The 6,521-nt window shown below is 45.7% G+C and overlaps 1 pseudogene; it reads right to left on the reverse strand.

Moving 5' to 3' along the window:
• Positions 1–5,211: 5,211 nt before the first annotated feature.
• On the reverse strand, positions 5,212–6,250 carry LOC142440871 (mitochondrial glutathione transporter SLC25A39 pseudogene; annotated as a pseudogene).
• Positions 6,251–6,521: the final 271 nt, after the last annotated feature.

Below are 6,521 nucleotides of genomic sequence, written 5' to 3' on the forward strand. Positions count from 1 at the left end.
ACTATCAGATTAGAGAGTGCACCAAACAGTGGAAAATCCACACCGGAATGGCCAGTTATTGACTAGGTTTTCTGGATCAATTTACCAGTTGCATTTTACCGGGTCTGCCCACCTACGTTCATCCTTATTTTGTCTAAGAGACCACAATAAAGGGGAGGTGAAGGAGCCATGAGGCTATCAATCTGTTGCTGAGTTTATCGAGGGGCAAGCTTGATGAAATCTGTAAATCACTTCTAAATGTCCAAGACAACTAGCTGAGTTTTTATGTTTGTTTTTAAACTAAGTATTTTTCCATCTAAAGCAAATGTCCTAAAGAAATAAGCAGCGGTGATGTAGCGATGGAGACTCCAGAGCTTTACAGTCAGTTTTAAGAAATTGATTGGGTTACAGCATGTCTTTATTAAGACCATCAATCTACCTACTCCAACTGACTTATAGGCCCAACGACATTTCCCAATACTTTCCAATGTCGCTTCCTCCATGTTCCCTGAGCTTGGATTGTACCTTCTTCCTGTGCTTCCTGGAATTCTTCATTTTTGAGGACGACGTCTCAAATGTTAACTTCTGCATGGAGTCCTCCATCCAACCTCTATAGAGAGAATGACTCTCCTCAATGCTCCCACAAAGCATAACCACATCTAGTTTCTGCATCGCTAAGAGATGTCTCGTGGATGTGTTGTGCCTTGGAAGCTCATGCTGCCAGGGCTGGGATTTGCATGCATCTTTATGTGTCTGCAACGAGCTCGGTTATGGCACATTTTAGTGCTATACGAATTCTTGTTGCATGAATGGGAAAATGGGAATGACCCAGAGGTGCTTTTTTTTTTTTTTTTTTTACCAAATTAAGTGGAGCTTAATCATACACTGCCATTTGACTGGCTTTCGGCAGACCAGTCCAGGAGTTCATGGTCACTTATTGTCATGGAAGAAATGAACTTGAAGAAATGAATCTTTCTTCAAGTGCATATGTACGCTCTGCTCTTGTCTGTAGAGAAGGAAATCAGGCTTGATCATGGGACCTGTACATGGGTAGCAGAAGCAAATGACAGCAGCAACACGGCTGCGACTGCATTGCTCAGAGGAGATGCCCAGGGCAGAGGACCGTGGGTTCACGTCCGAGCCAAGTTTCCAGCAAAAAATGGCCTTAGAAAAATTGATAACCAGTCTTGTCTTAGATTCTATTTTTAGTTGTTTCCTAGTTTGAACTATGCCATATTTTACCCCTATCCCTTACCCCTAACTTTCTCTAAAAATTTTCTTCACAGAGCAGTTTTCTTTGTCTTGGTGTGTGGGGAATTAATGAAAGAGTAAAGTGAACTAGATCTTTGTTTCTTGTGGATGAAGACCAGCATCTCGTCAAGGCAAATGGTTTGTTTTGCCATGACCCGACTAGTGGGGATGCTGAGCCCAGCATGCTGTGGTACCACCTTCCTTTCCAGCATCATCCAGCATCGTGTGCTCTGTTTTTCCTCTATCTTATAGAGAATGCATAGACTGTTTTCTTTGCCTATAGAGCATCTCTGTTTCTTTTCCAAGTTAATTTCTTCTAATGCTCAGCTCAAGGATAATTCACCGGGAGAAATATTCCCTGATCCCGCCCTATTAGGTCCATCTCCTCCTGGTAGCTTTTCCTTAACAGCCCCATAGCCCTCCACTTTCACTGCAACCATCAGTGAAATCTCAGTGCCATGGTTAGTCTTCTCAGCTCCTGCACAGTCTGTTCTTCACATCATCCCCATGGAGTTGCTATGAGGAGCATGAGTCATTACATGCAAACCTCTAGGAACAACGTCTAGCACATACATAGTAGTATTGTTTTTATTTACCCACAAGTAGCCAAGCACGATTGGAAGACATTTTGACTGTGTTGATTTACTTAGCCTTAGCTGGATCTTGAATGTTTCTGCCTGTCAAGCCTGTTCCTTTTCATTTTAAGTTCCCAGATATTTTCAGAGTCCTGGTTGTATAGTAGGAGCCCTGGTAGTGTAATGGTTACTCCTTGGGCTGCTAACTGCAAGGTGAGCAATTTGAAGTCACCAGCAGCTCCAAGGGAACTTTCTACTCCTGTAAAGAATTACAGTCTCAAAAACTCACAGGAGCAAGTCTACCTGGTCTGTTAGGGTTAATATAAGTTGGCTTCAACTCAGTGGCAGTGAATCTAAGTTTGAGTTGTGGTAGTAAAATGGGTTATGCATTGGGCTGCTAACCTCAAGGTCAGCAGTTTTAAACCACCAGCTACTCCTAGTGAGAAAGGTGAGTCTTTCAACTCTGTTAGAACTTTAGTCTCAGAAACCCATAGACACGGTTCTACAATTCCCTTGACAGCAATGAGGTTTTTTTCCTTTCAAATCCCTTTGCTCACAATTTTTCTACTCAGCTCCCAATACCCTGACCTTTAGCAGTGGGCACTTGTTGCTGCTTGCTCAGCATCACCCATGCCTCTATTATCCCGGCAAAAACAAGTCACAGGCATGGTGCTCACTTTCATGGTTTGGGTAGATGGCCATCTCCTCTTTTCTGTGCTCATTTAGTTCGCCTCAGCTAGCTCTTTAATGCTCAATAATTGTAGGTTTAAGAATAGGCAGATGACCTAAGCCACGTGTTCCCCCAAGGCTTTGGAAGCATTACCATAAAATACATTCTCTCCCTGTGCCATCATGGCTGCTAAAGAGTGTAAAAGATAACGTCTGCTTCCTTTGTTTAGGCGTCCAGTCTCGGATGTTTTGAAGCTGTGCATAAGGCTTTCAGCAGCTTCTTCTTCTGAAGTGGGGAGCCAAGTCCTTCTTTGCTGTCTCTTGTTAGTCTAAAAGCTCCGCTGAAACCGATTCACTTGGGGTGACCCTGCTGACATGTAAAATAGCAGTGACGTAGCCTCCAGCATCACAGCAACACACAAGCCATCACAGTAAAACAAACTGACAGGAAAGGGGTGAAAAGCACTGGTCTGGGGAGCAGAGCATTGTTGAATATGGTGCCTTAGGAAGGGCCCCTCAAGTCTGTGGACACTTAAATTACAGCTGAGGAGGAGCTGATTTCTTAAGGTGGAGTTGACAGTGAGGATGCCAGCTTGGTAAAGCCTGTGGAAGTGGAACCTTAAGGATCTTCATTTGCTGATGGGGCACAATTTGAGGCAAGGAGAAACGAGAAACAGCTGCAAACATCCACTGATGATTGGAACTTGGAATGTATGAAGTATGAATCTAGGAAAATTGGAAGTCATAAAAAATGAAATGGAATACATAAAACTGATATCCTGGGCATTAATGTGCGGAAATGGTCTGATATTGGCCATTTTGAATCAGAAAATAATCTGGCTTATTATGCCAGGAAGAGTAATCAAGAGGAATGGTGTGACATTCATTGTCAGAAAGGATCTTGCTAAATTCATCATGAAGTACAATGCTATCTGTGATAAAATTATATTTATCTGCCTTCAAGAAAATCCAAACAATTCAATTGTTATTCACACTTATACACCAACCACAAAAACTAATGATGAAGAAATTTAGAATTCTACTAATGACTTTAGTCAAAAATTGATCAAACATGTAATCAAAGTGCATTGATAATTATTGACGATTGAAATTCAAAGATTTAAAACAAAGAGGACGGGGCAGAAGCTAGGGAATATGGACTTAGAGAGAGAAATATATCTAGAGATCATATGATATAATTTTGCAAAACCAATGACTTATTCATAGCAAATATCTTTTTCAACAACACAAAAGGTGAACTTCCCCAGATGGTGTACACAGCTATCAAACTGACTACATCTGTGGGAAGACATGATGGAGAAACTCAGTATCAGAAGCTGAAACCAGACCAGAGGCTGACTGTGGAACAGGCCATCAATTGATCATATGTAAATTCAGGAAAAAGCTGAAGAAAATTAAAACACGTCCACTAGAGCAAAAATACACCTTTGAGTCTATCCCACCTGAACTTTGAGAATACCTCAAGAACAGGTTTGATGCACTCAACACTAATGACCGGAGATCTGATGAGCTGTAGCAGAACATTAAGACCATCATTCATGAAGAAAGGAAAAGATCATTAAAAAATATAGGAAACAAAGAAATAATCAAAGTGGATGTCAGAAGAGACTCGGAAACTTCCTCTTAATCATAGAGTAATTAAAGCAAATGGAAGAAAGGATAAAGTCAAACAGTTGAATAGAAAATTCCAAAGGGAAGCTTGAGAAGATAAAGCCAAATATTATAATAAAATGTGGAAGACCTAGAATTAGAAAGCCAAAAGGGAAGAACACACTCAGTATATCCAAAACTGAAAGAACTCAAGAAAAAACAATTCAAGCCTCAAGTTGAAACATTCTATGACCAAAGCATTGAAGGATGCAAGAAACATCAAGAGAAGATGCAAAGCTTACACAGTAGATGTACCATAAGAACTAATTGACATCCCATCATTTCAGGAGGTAGCGCATGAACAAGAACCCACGGTGCTAAAGGAAGAAGTTCAAGCTACACTGAACACATTAGAGAGAAACGTGGCTCCAGAAATTGATGTAATAATAATTGAAATGTTTCAACAAGCTGCAGAAGCACTGGAAGCACTCCCTCACCTATGCCAGGAAATTGGAAGAGGGCTATTTGGCCAAGTGACTGGAAGAGATCCATATTTGTGCCATTGCAAAGAAAGGTGATCCAACAGAATGCTGAAACTATAGAACAATATCATTGATATCACATGCAAGTAAAATTTTGCTTAAGGTCGTCCAACGATGGTCGCAGCAGTCCATTGAAAGAAAACTGCCAGAGGTTCCGGCTGGAGTCAGAAGAGGAAGTGGAACAAGGGACATCATTGATGATGTCAGATGGATCTTGGCTCAAAGCAGAGCAGACCAGAAAGATGTTCCCTTGTCTTTCATTGACTCTGCGAAGGCACCCGACTGCATGTACCGCAAGGAACTGTGGATAATTTTGAGAAGCACAAGACGTCCAGAACACTTCATTGTGCTTCTGCTGAATCTATACATGGCTCAAGAGGCAGTTGTGCAAACAGAACACGGGAATACTGCGTCAGGAAAGGTGTGTGTCAAGGTTGTATCCTCTCACCACACTTGGTCAATAATCAGACTGAGGTACTTTATATGAAGAAGAATGTGACATCAGGATCAGGGGAAAGCTTCATAACAACCAGTCTGCTTCAGCCCACAGCCCACCCCAGGAGATGGGCGTCCCTGAGCCCCTTTCAAGGGCCTGGCAGCCGCTGCTGATGGAGCTTCTGGAAGAAGCTTTTGCCGAACTCGTAAGTGCAGATCACAATGGCACAGGAAGGGGTGGCCTTGATGATGGGGCAGGAAGCCTGCAAAGAGCCCCTTGGTGCCCGACTCGGCCTGGATCCTCCGCAGCAGCACCCAGGTGGAGTCGACCAGGGGTGGCCTCACTCAGAGCCTCCACTGTGCCCAGAGCGTCCTAGCACTGAGTCTTCACCACATGGAAGGGCAGTCAGGATGGCTGCCACCGTCCCTGAGATTCCGCCAGCCACAAAGCTGATGCCCACAGATGTCTGGTCCTTTGGCCTGGGCCCACTCAGCCAGCCCTTCACCAGCTCCTAGTTGAACCAATACGGGGCTGAGAAGGGCACGTCCCGCAGGGCAGTGGGCCCCAGCCCAGCCACAGGGAGGCCAGCCGCCCCTAGCCACTGCGGCCTGTACAGGGGCGCCCAGCTCCCGGTAGGACACATGCTGAGCCTGCAGCTTCGTCCTCACCAGCTCCAAGGGGCTGACCACAGTCACGGTGCCCAAGCGGGCCAGAGTGCCAGCCACCATGGGGGCATAGCGGTCAGAGGTCAAGGCTTGGTCACACAGGAAGGTCTTGAATTGGTCATAGGAGGTGAAGTAGATGGCAGTGGCCGGCACAGTCATCACCAGGGGGGCTGGGAGGCCACTCCACAGGGTCCTGGCGCCCTCGTGCCGCACGATCTTCACAGAGGCCTCGGGTGCCGGGGAACCGGGTGCGATCATGGAAGCAGGTGGCGCAGCGCGCGCCGTGTGGGCTCCGGGACACCGTTGCCGTACAGCAGGCACGTCCATTTGGTGTTGGAGACGCTCCAGAGGCTAGAGGGCGGCTTCAGTTCGGGGGCCACCAGGGGCGCTGGGACTGCAGACGCACCTTCACCATGTCCAGGGGCGTCATGAAGAGAGAGGTGACCACTGCTCCAGCGCCCGAGGCCACCATTTGTTGGAGGGGGCTAATGCCCCCGGGTCCTGGTCAGCCATCATGTAGTCTCGATCCTGACTCTAGGCCTGTGCTCCCGCGGCACGGCACCGGGAACCCAGCAGGCCCATAGGAGATCCGATGCCGGTGCACGGTCCGCCCTGCTCAGAGGCCTCTGCTTAGAGCAGTCCGAAGTTGTTAAAGATTTTATCTCACTTGGAACCACAATCAATTCTCATGGAGGGAGCAGTCAACAGATCAAAAGATGCGTTGCATTAGGAAAATCTGCAACACGAGTCCTCTTCACAGTTTGGAAGAGCAAGGATGTCAACATGAGGACAA

This window comes from Tenrec ecaudatus, chromosome 2, assembly GCF_050624435.1.
Source record: "Tenrec ecaudatus isolate mTenEca1 chromosome 2, mTenEca1.hap1, whole genome shotgun sequence".
NCBI lineage: Eukaryota > Metazoa > Chordata > Mammalia > Afrosoricida > Tenrecidae > Tenrec > Tenrec ecaudatus.